The 15,918-nt window shown below is 42.6% G+C and overlaps 1 protein-coding gene across 1 annotated transcript in view; it reads right to left on the reverse strand.

Moving 5' to 3' along the window:
• Positions 1-15,918, reverse strand: part of AQR (aquarius intron-binding spliceosomal factor) — a 232,907-nt gene that overhangs the window by 133,293 nt on the left and 83,696 nt on the right. The gene's annotated exons all lie outside the window — the stretch shown is intronic.

Below are 15,918 nucleotides of genomic sequence, written 5' to 3' on the forward strand. Positions count from 1 at the left end.
ATGCGAAATTGAGGCCTAATTTGGCGAATTTACACAGAATTGGTTCACAATTGCAGAGGCTCAGATGGGAAATAATATAAGAAACTTCCCAGAAGTAACCCCATTGTAGAAACTACACTCCTCAAGGCATTTATTAAGGGGTATTGTGAGCATTTTCACCCCACAAGTCTTTTCCATAAATGAATGCGATGCAGATGGTGCAAATTAAAAATTAAAATTTTTCCCTATATATGCTACTTCAGTGGTAAGTATGTCGTGCCCAGCTTATGCCACTGTATGCCACACCCCAAAAATTGTTAAAAGGGCTCTCCCGGGTATGGCGGTGCCGTATATGTGGAAGTAAACAGCTGTTTCGGCACACTGTAGGGCTCAGGTGGGTAAGAGCGCCATTTGGCTTTTGAAGCATAGATTTTGCTTGGTAGTAGTTTTGTTTATTGCTGCCGTTTCCGTTTATAATGTGGGGGTACTGTACATGTAAGCTGGGCAGAGTATATCAGGGGCATAGTCAGGTGGTATAATAATGGGGTAACAATAAAATAATCCATAGATGTGTTACACGCTGTGAAGTAATCACAGGCCGGTGTCGCACTGATAAATGGCGTCTTTACTTATTCCCCTTTTGGTCCACACTCCGCACCTTTGCAGTTTAGGGAATTTTCCTAGGAAGTGTTGTCCTTGTATAATACGGGCGCCCTCGCTTCTAGCAGATATGTTTGGGCCCTCCCCTTCCTGGTTCACAAATTTTAGGGCCCAGATAAATCGCTTCTCTTGAAACAGATGAAATGTTCCCCTCTGATCTGCACAACCACATATTTCTTATTTCCTAACTTATTGGAGCCTTAACTACTTTTATTTTTTCATAAACGTAGTGGTAAAAGGGCTGTTTTTTTGCGGGACGAGCTGTAGTTATTATTGGTACCATTTTGGGGTACATGCGACTTTTTGATTACTTTTTATTCTATTTTTGTGAGAGGCAAGGTGACCAAAAAACAGCAATTCTGGCATAGTTTTTTTTTTATACAGCGCACACCATGCGTTATAAATTACATGTTACCTTCATTCTTCGGATCAGTACGATTCTGGCGATACCTAATTTATACCACTTTTTTATGTTTTACAACTTTTTGCACCATAAAATTACTTTTGTAAAAAGAATGTATTTTTTCTGTTGCAATGTTGTGAGAACAATAACTTTTACATTTTTTCGTCGACAGAGCTGTATGGGGGCTTGTTTTTTGCAAGATGAGCTATAGTTTTTATAGGCACCATTTTTGGATACATGCAACTTTTCGATCACTTTTTAGTTAAATTTTTGTAGGGCAAAGTGACCAAAAAACAGAAATTCTAGCATTATTTTTTACGCCGTTCGACGCGTGGAATAAATAACATAATATTTTTATAGTTTAGGCCGTTATGGTCGCGGCGATACCAAATATGTATGGTGTATTTTTTTTCAATAATAAAGGACCTGATAAGGGAAAAAGGGCGATTGTGTTTTATTTTATTACTTAAAACTTTTATTATATTTTTTCCAACTTTTTTTTCTCTTTTATTTTACAGTTCACTTTAGTCCCACTAGGGGATTTGAAGGTCCAACTGTCAGATTTTTTTTCTAATACACTGCACTAGCTACGGCTGGAAATCCCTGCGACACACTGATGGCGGATACACCGTGTCATTTTACACAGCGCATCCGCTCTGTGTGAATGTAGCTTAGACGGTCCTGATGGGAGTTTCACAACAACAGAAGAGCCGCAAGTTGAAGACCACTACCATAAAGAAGTTATGATAATATGTTAATAGGATAGGTCATAAAACACTGATTGGTGGGGTCCGACTGTTTGTCGTTCCTGAAAGAGCAAACAGCAAGATATTACCTGCTAAAGTGTGGCAGCACGGACTGAATTTAAATTTACTCACATACTCAAAATCGTTATATGCAATGTGGAGTAGGAAAATACATAAATCAATATGTTATTGCAGCAGTTTAAAAATCTGCTGCATAATGGAAAATACTAAAAACAAAAAAAAACTAAAAAACTTGTTCATAAAACGTTGTTGGATACAGCAGCAGATGCAGTTGAAAAAGCCCTGTGTCATAGATTTGTGCCTAGGTTGTGTTTCTGACAGTCGTTGAAGCAGAAAATGTAAGAATGCCAGGTTAAAAAAAAAGAGGCAACATAAATAAGCCCTTAAGCACTCCATCACTGCAAGCAGTCGCTGCAGTAAAATAGGATATTTTTTTTATGGTTTGTTTGTCAAATTTACACATTAATTTTTGTCTGCAGGTAGTGAGGCACCCCTAAGAAACTCAGCATGGAGCCCTATAAGAGTTTTACCCAGAGAGCTACATAGAACTGCCGGTAATAATGCCATACTGCGCCATGATGGCCTGTTCTGCCTACCCCTTGTTTATTATTTTCCAGACAGCCGATTCATCTGTCCAGCAGAGTCAGTATACTGCCTCCGGTACGCTGGTGGAGCTGTGTTCGTATAGTGGGCACTCCGACTATTTCAGGAGTTAAACCAAAGGGTAATCGAAGTGTTGTTGGCTACATTCAGATGAGCGTCGGTAACCTCGGACGTGAAAAACTGAAGATTTTCACGTCCGAGATGCACCCGTGGGGGACACGTTGTCACGGATCCCCCATAGACTAGAGTCTATGGAGCGATGCGGAACACGCAGGAAAATAGGACGCCCTATTTTTTCACAGACCCTTCACACGCTCCGTTACAACAGTCGTGTGAACGACCCCATTGAAATACATGAGACCGTGTGACGGCCGTTGTTTTAACGGCTGTCACACGGACGTAATACACGCTCGTCTGAATCAGCCCTTATACAGATAGTAGTACCACGTCTACATTGCGATCGCGGGCTGCCGGTAGGTTGCCATGGCAGCCGGTGCCTAACAAAGGCCCACAGGCCTGCCCTTGCCATATGCCTATTAGGCCGTGCCAGAGGCATGGCCTAATAGATGACTGTCTGTTTTATACCAACAGGCAAAAGGCGTTGGTATACTGAGTATACCAAGCATTATATAAGCGATCAAAAGATCGCAGAGTGAAGTCGCCTAGTGGGACCAAAAAAAATAAAAATGAATTAATGTGAAATAAAATTATTAATAATGGTTCAGGCAACATTTACACGACCGGTAAAAAGGGCTGTGACGCCGTTTCTTTTTTGGGTTTTTTTAACGGCCGTTCTCTGAACAATATAATTCTATGGCTGTATCCACACAACCTTTTTTTTTTACGGTCTGTGAATACTGGTTGTCAAAAAATAAGACATGTCCTTTTTTCAGCCATTTTACGGCCAGACGGCTCCCATAGAACTCAATGGATCAGTTTTTTTTTTTTCAGGAATCCATTCTTGTGAGTGTCGTTTTAAAATCTTGATCCTGGCCCAGTGAACTCCCTGGGTTCAGTGGTAAAAGTATGGACAGTGATGTCGGGGCTTTCCACTATGGAGTCTCCGATCAAAGCATCGCAAGCTCACTGGCCGGGGACTCCTGTCATATATGTACAGTGAGATTGGGGGCTTTGAAATGCCTGAATCCACAGACAGTAGTAAAATGTAAAAAATACTGACCCACAGAATAAAGGTAGGATGTTATTTACGCTAATTTAAAACGCACAGAACAATGGCAAAACGGTTGTTTTTTTTCTAGCCCCCCAAAAAGTTAATAAAAATCAAAAAACGAATTGTACCCCAAAATGATGCCATTGAAAAATACAACTCATTCTGCACTGCAAAAAACAAGTCCTCAAACAGCTATGTAGACGGAAAAATAAAAAAAGTTATAGCCCTTTGAAAGGGACGATGAAGAAACAAACAAAATTGCTTGGTTAATAAGGCCCAGTATTCATGCATAGGGTAGGAGTTAAAGCTTAGCATTTATTTACCATGGCAAGAGTAAAAGCAAAACATTAGAGACATTACGGCCAATCGCCTGATACATTGCTAATGTATTGCTTTTACACTTGCCATGGAAAATAAACGCTAAGCTTTAACCCCTTCCCTCTTTAGCCACTTTTGACCTTCCTGACCGAGCCTCATTTTTCAAATCTGACATGTGTCACTTTATGTGGTAATAACTCCGGAATGCTTTCACCTAGCCAAGCGATTCTGAGATTGTTTTCTCGTGACACATTGGACTTTAAGTTACTGGCAAAATTTGCTCGATATGTTCAGTATTTAATTGTGAAAAACACCAAAATTTAGTGAAAAATTGCAAAAATTAGCATTTTTCTCAATTTAAATGTATCTGCTTGTAAGACAGGCAGTTATACCACACAAAATTGTTGCTAATTAACATCCCCCATATGTCTACTTTAGATTGGTATCGTTTTTTGAACATCCTTTTATTTTTCTATGACATCACAAGGCTTAGAACTTTAGCAGCAATTTCTCACATTTTCAAGAAAATTTCAAAAGGACATTTTTACAGGGACCAGTTCAGTTGTGAAGTGGCTTTGAGGGCATTATATATTAGAAACCCCCAAAAAGTCACCCCATTTTAAAAACTTCACCCCTCAAAGTATTCAAAACAGCATTTAGAAAATGTCTTAACCCTTTACACATTTCACAGGAATTAAAGCAAAGTAGATGTGAAATTTACAAATTTCATATTTTTTTGCAGAAATAAATTTTTAATACAATTTTTTTTATAACACAGAAGGTTTTACCAGAGAAATGCAACTCAATATTTGTTGCCCAGTTTCTGCAGTTTTAGGAAATATCCCACATGTGGCCCTAGCGTGCTACTGGACTGAAGCACCGGCCTCAGAAGCAAAGGAGCACCTAGTGGATTTTGGGGCCTTATTTTTATTAGAATAAATTTTAGGCATCATGTCAGGTTTGAAGGACTCTTGCGGTGCCAAAACAGTCAAAATCCCCCAAAAGTTACCCCATCTGGGAAACTACACACCTCAAGGAAATTATCTAGGGGTACAGTGAGAATTTTGACCGCACAGGTTTTTTACAGAAATTATTGGAAGTAGGCCATGAAAATTAAAATCAACATATTTTTTCAAAGAAAATGTAGGTTTAGAGATTTTTTTTCTCATTTCCACAAGGACTAAAGTAGAAAAAGCACCGTAAAATTTGTAAAGCAATTTCTCCCGAGTAAAACAATACCCCACATGTGGTTATAAACTGCTGTTTGGACACATGGCGTGGCTTAGAAGGGATGGAGCACCATTTGGCTTTTGGAGCTCAAATTTAGCAGGAATGGTTTGCGGAGGCCAGGTCGCCTTTACAAAGCCCCTGAGGGGACAAAACAGTCGAAAACCCCCACAAGTGACCCCATTTCGGAAACTACACCCATTGAGGAAATTATCTAGGGGTATAGTGAGTGTTTTGACCCCACAGGTTTTTTGCATAAATTATTGGAAGTAGGCCCTGAAAATGACAATCTAAATTATTTCAAAGAAAATGTAGGTTTAGCTAATTTTTTCTAATTTCCACAAAGACTGAAGGAGAAAAAGCACCGTAAAATTTGTAACCCAATTTCGCCCGAGTAAAACAATACCCCACATGTGGTAATAAACGGCTGTTTGGAGACACGGCGAGGCTGAGAAGGGAAAGAGCGCTATTTGGCATTTGGAGCTCAAGTTTAGCAGGAATGGTTTGCGGAGGCCAGGTCACATTTACAAAGCCCCTGAGGGGACAAAACAGTGGAAACCCCCCCCACAAGTGACCCCATTTTGGAAACTACACCCATTGAGGAAATTATGTAGGGGTATAGTGAGCGTCTTGACCCAACAGGTTTTTTGCATAAATTATTGGAAGTAGGCCCTGAAAATAAAAATCTACATTTTTTCAAAGAAAATGTAGGTTTAGCTTATTTTTTTTTCATTTCCACAAGGACTGAAGGAGAAAAAGCACCACAAAATTTGTAAAGCAATTTCTCCCGAGTAAAACAATGCCCCACATGTGGTAATAAACGGCTGTTTGAAGACACGGAGTGGCTTAGAAGGGAAAGAGCGCTATTTGGCTTTTGGAGATCACATTGAGCAGGAATGGTTTGCGGAGGCCATGTCACATTTACAAAGCCCCTGAGGGGACAAAACAATGAAAACGCCCAAAATGTGACACCATTTAGGAAAGTACACCTCTTGAGGAATTCATCTAGGGGTGTAGTGAGCATTTTGACCCCACAGATGTTTCATAGAATTTATTAGAATTGGGCAGTGAAAATAAAAACAATCCTTTTTCTTCAATAAGACGTAGCTTTAGCTCAAATTTTTTCATTTTCGCAACAAATAAAGGAAAAAAAAAGAACCCAACATTTGTAAAGCAATTTCTCCCGAGTACGGCAATACCCCATATGTGGTCATAAACTGCTGTTTGGGCACACGGCAGGGCTCAGAAGGGAAGGACCGCCATTTGGAGTGCAGATGTTGCTGGATTGGTTTCTGGGCGCCTGTGGGCCCAAAACAGTGGAATCCCCCAGAAGTGACCACATTTTGGAAACTACACCCCTCAATGCATTTACCTAGGGGTGTAGTAAGCATTTTAACCCTGCAGGTGATTGGCAGAAATTGGTGTGCACTCTATGTTGCAGAGTGAAAATGGGATTTTTTTTCCATAGATATGCCAATATGTGGTGCCCAGCTTGTGCCACAATAACAAGACAGCTCTCTAATTATTATGCTGGGTTTCCTGGTTTTAGAAACACCCTACATGTGGCCCTAATCTCTTGCCTGGACAGTCGACCAGGCTCAGGAGTGAAAGCGTACCATGTAAAATTGAGGCCTAATTTGGCGATTTACAAAGTATTGGTTCACAACTGCAGAGGCTCTGATGTGAAATAATAAAAATAAACCCCTGAGAAGTGACCCCATTATGGAAACTGCACCCCTCAAGGCATTTATTAAGGGGTGTAGTGAGCATTTTCACCCCACAGGTCTTTTCCATAAATGAATTCGCTGTGGATGATGCAAATTCAAAATTTATATTTTTCCCTAGATATGCCATTCAGTGGCAAATATGTCGTGCCCAGCTTATGCCACTGGAGAGACACACCCCAAAAATTGCTAAAAGGGTTCTCCCGGGTATGACGGTGCCATATATGTGGAAGGAAACTGCTGTTTGGGGACGCTGTAGGGTTCAGATGGGAGGAAATGCCAATTGGCTTTTGGAGCGTGGATTTTGCTTGGTAGTAGTTTTGTTTGGAGTCTTACTGGTGTTTCCGTTTATAATGTGGGGCATATGTAAGCCGGGCAGAGTATATAAGGGGCATAGTCAGGTGGTATAATAATGGGGTAAAAAAAACAAAACAATAAAATGATCCATAGATGTGTGTTACGCTGTGACACAATCCTTTCTGCACAGGCCTGTGTCGCACTGATATATGGCGTCCTTTATTATCTCCCTTTTGGTCCACACTCCGCGCCTTTGCAGTTTGGGGAATTTTGCTGGGAAGTGTTGTCCTGGTATAATACGGGCACCCTCGCTTCCAGCGGATATGTTTGGGCCCTCCCTTTCCTGGTTCCCTAATTTTAGGTCCTTGATAAATCGCCTCTTCAAACAGAAGAAATGTTCCCCTCGGGCACAACTGCATATTTTTTTATTTCCTGACTTATTGGAGCCATAACTAATTTTAGTTTTTCATAGACGTAGCGGTATGAGGGCTGGTTTGTTGCGGGACGAGCTGTAATTATTGGTACCATTTTGGGGTACATGCAACTTTTTGATCACCTTTTATCCTATTTTTTGGGATGCCAGGTAAACAAAAAAAACGCAATTCTGGCACATCTTTTTTCGTTTTTTTTATACAGCGTTCACCATGCGTTATAAATTACATGTTAACTTTATTCTGTGGGTCAGTACGATTCTGGCGATACCTAATTTATAGCACTTTTTTATGTTTTACAACTTTTTGCACAATAAAATTACTTTTGTAAAAAGAATGTATTTTTTCTGTCGCCAAGTTGTGAGAGCCATAACTTTTTAATTTTTTTGTCGACGGAGTTGTATGCGGGCTTGTTTTTTGCGGGACGAGCTATAGTTTTTATAGGTATCATTTTGGGATACGTGCGACTTTTTGATCACTTTTTATTCTAACATTTGTAGGGCAAAGTGACCAAAAAACAGAAACTCTGGTAACGTTTTTTACGGGTTTTTTTTACGCTGTTCACCGCGTGCAATAAATAATATAATATTTTGATACCTCCGGTCGTTACGGTCGCAGCGATACCAAATACATATGGTTTATTATTATTTTTCAATAATAAAGGACTTGATAAGAGTAAAAGGGGGATTGTGTTTTATTTGATTACTTGAAACTTTTATTGTTTTCAAACTTTTATTTTTTGCACTTTTTTTTTCACTTTTCTTCAAGTCCCACTAGGGGACTTGAAGGTCCAACAGTCAGTTTTTTTTTTTTCTAACACATTGCACTACCTATGTAGTGCAATGTATTAGATCTGTCAGTCATTCACTGACAGCAAGCCGATTAGGGTTCGCCTCCCGGCGGGGGCTAAATCGGCTTCCGTAATGGCAGAGCATTGTGTCTCCTGTTGCCATAACAGCAGTCGCCAGTCCCGATTGCCTCTCAGGGCTGGCGATCTGCTAGTAACCGCTACGATGCAGCAATCGCTTTCGATTGCTGCATCGAAGGGGTTAATGGCAGGGATCGGAGCTAGCTCCGGTTCCTGCCGTTACAGGTGGATGTCAGCTGTACAGTACAGCTGACTTCCACCGCTGATGACGCCGGATCAGCTCCTGACCCGGCGCCATCTTGCCGGCAGCTACGGAAGCCGATCAGGCTCCGCCGCCGGGCGGATCTTGACCGGCTTCGGTGCTAGGCAGACCGGTAGGCCAGTATTAGGCCTCCGGTTGCCATTGCAGCCACTGGAACCCCGGCAATTTCATTACTGTGGTTCCGATGAGCTGCAAACACCTTAAGTGCAGCGATCGCGTTTGAGCGCTGCACTTAAGGGATTAATGGCGGGGATCGAAGCTAATTTCGGTCCCCGCCGTTACAGCCGGATGTCAGCTGTAAGATACAGCTGAGATCCGGTGATGGAAGGCACCGGCTCAGAAGCTGAGCCGGTCCCAAACATTCGGCGTATAGGTACGTCAAGATGCGGGAAGTCAATGCTTTCCATGACGTACCTATACGCCAAATGTCGGGAAGGGGTTAAAGGGGTATTCCCATCTTAGTCATTTATGGCATGTGTATATGTTATAAATGTCTGATAGATGTGGGTCCCAGTGCAGCTCTTTCCATTCTTTTCTATGGGAGTTCTGGAAACAGCCGAGCAAGCGATGCCTCCTCTCCACTAGTCTCCGCGTGGAATCTGCGGCCCGCATCTATCAGACATTTATGACATTCTGTGGATATGCCATAAATGACTAAGAAGAAAATACCCCTTTAATAGAACACTGTGCCTTGGAAATCTTTCTATGTTCGCTGTTTGTCCTGTAATGATGGATTGCCCCCCCAAAGAGCACGAGACTTATCAAGAGAGTGGTACTGAGGACTCTTTACCTTGTGCTTGTCACAAATTGTATGTGTGTAAATAGCTGCTCATGAATATTCATTATGGTTACGTCCTTTTAGAAACATAATTTAGCAGCTGACAGTTGAACACCTATTTACTTCTGTGTTACAGTCAATGCGATTGGTCAAAATTATAACTGAAGTCCCAGTTATTAGGCTCAATCAAGTAAAATTTCCTGAAAAATAGTAACGAGACACTAAAAAGTCGTCTCAATTACTTTAAAGGAACAGTGTCATCACAAATATTTTTTTTATATGTTAAAGATGTTAGTGCCTTCATATAAACGTTTATTTTCATTTGTGTGTTTGTGTTTTACTGTTTCTTATTTTCACACTTTTTCTTCCCTATGGGGGCTGCCATTTTTTGTTCCATTTCTGTGTGTGTCGATTAACGACACACACAGACATGGAATACGGCAGCCACAGTCCCATAGGGACTGCGAACGGCTCCCGTCCCATTGACTGCCGTGTACGGCGTCTGTGTGGGAACTGCGCATGCGCCGCTCCCACACAGTCCTATTCGAAATTGGCGCCGTCCGGCGCCATTTTCCCGTGGACCGGAAGTCGCGGCTGGACAGTAATATTACTACTTCCGGTCGCGGCTTCCGGACAAGTGCACATGGAACAGCGGCAGCAAAGGGAGCGGACGGGGCCGCGGCGGCAGGAGCAGGTAAGCGATTTCAATGTATGTTAGTGTTTGTGTGTGTTTACTACTGCATGTAAACCTACTACACTGTGGGTTACCTCAAAAAATGGCGACACACAGTGTAGGAGGTTAAACCTTTCAAACCCCTCGTTTATCCCGGCACTAGCCAGGATAAAGGAGGGGGGATTGCTGAGAGCTCACTAGAGCGATAGCTTTTAACCCAATGTTGCAATGCTGCAATTTTGGGAACTAGCTCCAAACAGCTCCATCTAGTGACCAAAAATGGGTAGTATTATAAATTTGAAAAAATTTATAATATTTCCTGACTCGCGAAAAAAATAAAAAAAATTTGAACAATGTTTAATCACCCACACACTAAATGTTTAAATTTAAAAAAAAAAACATGTTTTTGGGGCGACACCATGCCTTTAACAGTAATGTTCAATATTTTAATTAACATTGATTAGAACTTAAAAATGGTGACAGATGTTGGTTAAAGAAGACCTGTTACCACTCCTGACATGTCAGAAGTTTTTGGAAATACTAGTTTTCCCCATTATACAACAATTCTGGAGCATTTTTTAGATGAACTGTTGTGACGCTCCTCCGTTATTCCTCCTAGAAATTTATAAACAGACAACTCGATGTCACCAGTTGTAATCATAAATTTCCAGAAAGGATAAACAGAGGAATGAAACAGTGTTAAGTTCTAAATAAAAGATGCACAAGTTTTCACAAAAAATTACATGTCAGGAGAGCCGACAGGTACTCTTCTTTAACCCCTTAACGACCAGCCCATTTTAGACCTTAAAGGAACAGTGTCATCACAATTTTTTTTTTAATATGTTAAAGATGTTAGTGCTTTATTAAAAACGTTTATATTTATTTGTGTGTTTGTGTTTTACTTTTTCTTATTTTTACACTTTTTCTTCCCTATGGGGGCTGCCATTTTTTGTTCCATTTCTGTATGTGTCGATTAATGACACATACAGACATGGAATACTGCAGCCACAGTCCCATAGGGACTGCGAACGGGTCCCGTCCCATCCACTTCTGTGTACGCCGTCTGTGTGGGAACTGCGCATGCGCCGCTCCCACGCAGTCCAATTTGAAATTGGCGCCGTCTGGCGCCATTTTCCTGTGGACCGGAAGTCGCGGCCGGACAGTAAGATTACTGCTTCCGGTCGCGGCTTCCGGACTTGTGCACTTGGACCAGCGGCAGCAGACGGAGCGGACGGGCCGGAGGGAGCCGCGGCGGCAGGAGCAGGTAAGAGATTTCAATGTATGTTCGTGTACGTTTACTACTGTATGTAAACCTACTACACTGTGTGTTAGCTCAAAAAATGGCGACACACAGTGTAGGAGGTTAGACCGTTCAAACCCCTCGTTTATCCCGGCACTAGCCAGGATAAAGGAGGGGGGGGGGATGCTGAGAGCTCACTAGAGCGAGGGCTTTTTACCTAATTTTGCAATGCTGCAATTTTGGGAATAGCTCCATCTAGTGACCAGCAATGGGAAATATTATAAAATTAGAATCTAATTTATAATATTTCCTGACTCGTGGAAAAAATAAAAAAAATTTGAACAATGTTTAATCACCTACACACTAAATGTTTAATTAAAAAAAAAAAAACATGTTTTTCTGGCAACACATTCCCTTTAATGACCAAGCCATTTTTTTACGTTTTTCCATCGTCTCATTCCAAGAGCTTAAACTTTTTTATTTTTGCGTCAACATAGGTGTATAAGGTCTTGTTTTTTGCGGGACAAATTGTAATTTTTAATAGCACCATTTTGTGGTACATAGACTTTATTGATTACGTTTTATTAACTTTTTTTTGGGGGGGGGGGGGGAATAGAAAAAAAAAATGCACTTTTTTGCATCCTAAATTTACGCCGTTTACCGTTTTTTTTTTTTTAAAATCAATCCAAATTTTATTGATACGAACACAGAAATGAAATAACACATTAACATTCACATTACAATTTTCCAACATCGTATACAATAGTTACAGCATATCAGGAAATCCCCAACTTCCCCCTTTTCCCCCCTCCCCGCACAGCCCCCCACTATATCTCCGCCCTTTGTTTCTAGTACCATTCCTGGCCAGAGCACATTTCTCTTATCAAGGTTCCCCACCACCCCTTCTTTTCTCCAGACTCTATCACCTCCAGTTCCTCAGACGACTCTCGTCCTTAGTCTGCTCAGTTCAGGTGACAGCACCTCAGGACAGGTCAACCATCTGCTCCATTGTTTCTCAATTTTTTTTCCTGTGCCCCTTTTAGAAAATATCTTATGCTCCATCAGGATATTATAATTCAACATTCCTACAATTTCCCTCATTCCTGGTGGCTCCGCGTCCAGCCAGTGTTTAGCAATGCATTTCCTCGTTTGATATAATATCTTGGCAATTGCCAGGCTTGCCATTCTGTCACTCTCCAGTTCTCCCACCGCTCCCAACAACATAACTTTAGGGTCTGCCGCCAATTCCCGACCATACACCTGCTTTATCAGGTCCAATATTTCCCCCCATAGGGTCCTCAGGGCCTCACATGACCAAAACATATGCAATATGTCCGCCTTCTCCTCCGTGCACCTAGGACATTTAGCATCCGTTCTAATACCCATCTGTTTTAATACCCACAGGGTGCGGTACACTATGTATCAGGAAGAGTTGTGATCTCCTCTGTGCCAGACTGAGCGATAAGTGACATGTGGACGCTAATATCTCTTCCCACTCCTCCTCGGTCAATGGACCGACATCCTGTTCCCATTTCGTTTTTACCAGCACCATTGGGTTTCCCAAGTGTTTGGACAGTAAGCTCCTGTACGCCATTGAGATCAGGCCTTTGGTCATGTCAGCCCGTCCCACATACTCTAGGACCCCAAGAGCACATACCGTCAGGTCCACCACATGCGCCTGCGCCTGTAGGGCATGACGAATCTGCAAATATTGGTAAAACATATTGTGCTCCAGTGGAAATAGGTCTTTCAACTGCTGAAATGATCTCAGCCCGTTGTCATCATACGGGTGTTGTAATCGCCTAACCCCTGCCGATTCCCATTTTTGCATGCCCTCTAATTGGTATAATTCCCACAAGACCGGATTATGCCATAGGGGTGTATATTTGGTACACATTCCAACTCCCAGGATCTGTTTGCATTGCCACCATATTTTATGTATCAGGAGTAACGTTGGTTTAGCACTCGCTAATCTCTTAAAAGGTATGCGCTTCCAGACCCACTAGTGGGTTAAGTCCTCCCCCCAAATATGACAATAAACGTGCACTGGAGCCCCAGGTCTCTGTGTCCTCCCACCCCTTAAACTGTTGGCTCTGGGCAGCCAGGTAATATATCCAGGCATTTGGCAGCGCGACCCCCCCTTCGTCTTTAGGCAATTGCAATTTCTCCAATTTAATCCTTGGAACCCCTTTTTTCCAGACCAGATCCCGAAAGAGATTGTGCAACTGTCTGAACCATTGCTTAGGTATCCATACTGGGGAGTTATGAAGAATATATAAAACTTGAGGAATAAGGATCATCTTGATTAGATTAGTCCTCCCCAGAGCAGAGAGCGGGAGCCTGTTCCAGGCATCCACCTTATGTTTCACCTTGAGCAGCAGTGGTAAAACGTTCAAAGACATATAGTCTTGGACCCTAGCCGTCACCTTAACCCCTAGGTACGTAAATTCAGAGACAATCGGAATCCTGGGTCCCACTCCAGTATCTACAATATTCACCGTGTCAAGTGGCATCAGAGCAGACTTGGTCCAGTTAATATTTAATCCAGAGAATTCCCCAAACCTTGTGATCGTATCCATTACTACCTTCAGAGTATTCTCCGTGTCCGTCATATATATTAAAATATCATCTGCATATAGTGAAATTTTTTCCTCCATTTCCCCATATTGCAAGCCTCTTATACGCTCCTCCTGTCTTATGAGGCACGCCAGTGGCTCTACCGCCAAGGCGAATAGCAATGGTGACAGTGGGCAGCCCTGGCGCGTACCCCGGGCCAGTGAAAATCTCTCGGACATTGCACCATTCACCCGTATGCGGGCAGCAGGGGCCACATACAACAACTGTATCCACTTCATGAAGTTAGGGCCGAATCCCATCTTTTCTATTACCCGCCAGAGGTACCCCCATTCTACGCAGTCGAACGCTTTTGCGGCGTCTAACGTTAGCACCGCCCTTCCTCCTTGATCATCCGGTGTCGCCTGCAGATTTAAAAACAGCCACCTCAGGTTGACAGCCGTAGATTTGGAGGGCATGAACCCCGATTGGTCTTCATGCACAACATGCTGTACCACCCTGTTCAGCCGCAGTGCCAATATCTTTGCCAAAATCTTGACATCCGATGTCAACATGGATATTGGTCTATAGGACTCCGGTAATTGACTGTCTTTCCCCTCTTTTGGGAGAACCACTATCGTAGCCTCATATAGGGAGTCTGGTAGTTTACCTCTGTCAAAGCTATCCTGCAAAGTACTCAAGTATTCTGGCGCTAGTTCCGTCCCATATTCCTTATAGATTTCCCCCGGTAACCCATCTGGACCCGGGGCTTTCTCATTTGCCATATCCCTTATCGCCTGTTCCAACTCCTCCAGTGAAATAGGTGCTTCCAAACTTTCACAGTCCTCCCGGCCCAGAGTAGGCAAATTAAGGTTTCCCAAGTACTCGTCCAATTGCTGTGTGTCATAATGCACTTTGGATTTATATAGGTCAGTATAAAACCGCTGAAATATTTGCAAGATTTGCCCCGTGTCTGTCTCCACCCTCCCCCCTCCCCCTAAGGCCATGAATGAAATTATTACTCCCATGCGGCTTTGCCATCCTAGCGAGTAGTCTCCCCGCCGTTTCCCCTTCTTCGTAATATTTCTGTTTAAGGAATAATCGTTTATTATCCGCCATTGTTAGTTGGTGATTTTTTAACAACATCTGTGCCTCCACCCAATGTCTAAGTGTCTCCTCGGAGCCCTCTTCTACATGTCTCCCCTCTGTTTCTGTCACCCGATCCTCTAAACTTTCTCCCAATTGCCTAGATTTCGTTTTTATTCGTTTAAAGAGGCTCTGTCACCAGATTTTGCAACCCCTATCTGCTATTGCAGCAGATCGGCGCTGCAATGTAGATTACAGTAACGTTTTTTTTTTTTTTTTTAAAACGAGCATTTTTGGCCAAGTTATGACCATTTTTGTATTTATGCAAATGAGGCTTGCAAAAGTACAACTGGGCGTGTTGAAAAGTAAAAGTACAACTGGGCGTGTATTATGTGCGTACATCGGGGCGTTTTTACTTCTTTTACTAGCTGGGCGTTCTGATGAGAAGTATCATCCACTTCTCTTCAGAACGCCCAGCTTCTGGCAGATCATGCTGTGACGTCACTTCCCCAGGTCCTGCATCGTGTCAGACGAGCGAGGACACATAGGCACCAGAGGCTACAGTTGATTCTGCAGCAGCATCAGCGTTTGCAGGTAAGTAGCTACATCGACTTACCTGCAAACGCCGATGATGCTGCAGAATCATCTGTAGCCTCTGGTGCCGATGTGTCCTCGCTCGTCCGACACGATGCAGGACCTGTGAGTGACGTCACAGCGTGATCTCTCGAGAACACGCTGTCTGCACTGCCAGAAGCTGGGCGTTCTGAAGAGAAGTGGATGATACTTCTCGTCAGAACGCCCAGCTAGTAAAAGAAGTAAAAACGCCCCGATGTACGCACATAATACACGCCCAGTTGTACTTTTACTTTTCAACACGC

Source organism: Rhinoderma darwinii, chromosome 12 (genome assembly GCF_050947455.1).
Source record: "Rhinoderma darwinii isolate aRhiDar2 chromosome 12, aRhiDar2.hap1, whole genome shotgun sequence".
Lineage (NCBI taxonomy): Eukaryota > Metazoa > Chordata > Amphibia > Anura > Rhinodermatidae > Rhinoderma > Rhinoderma darwinii.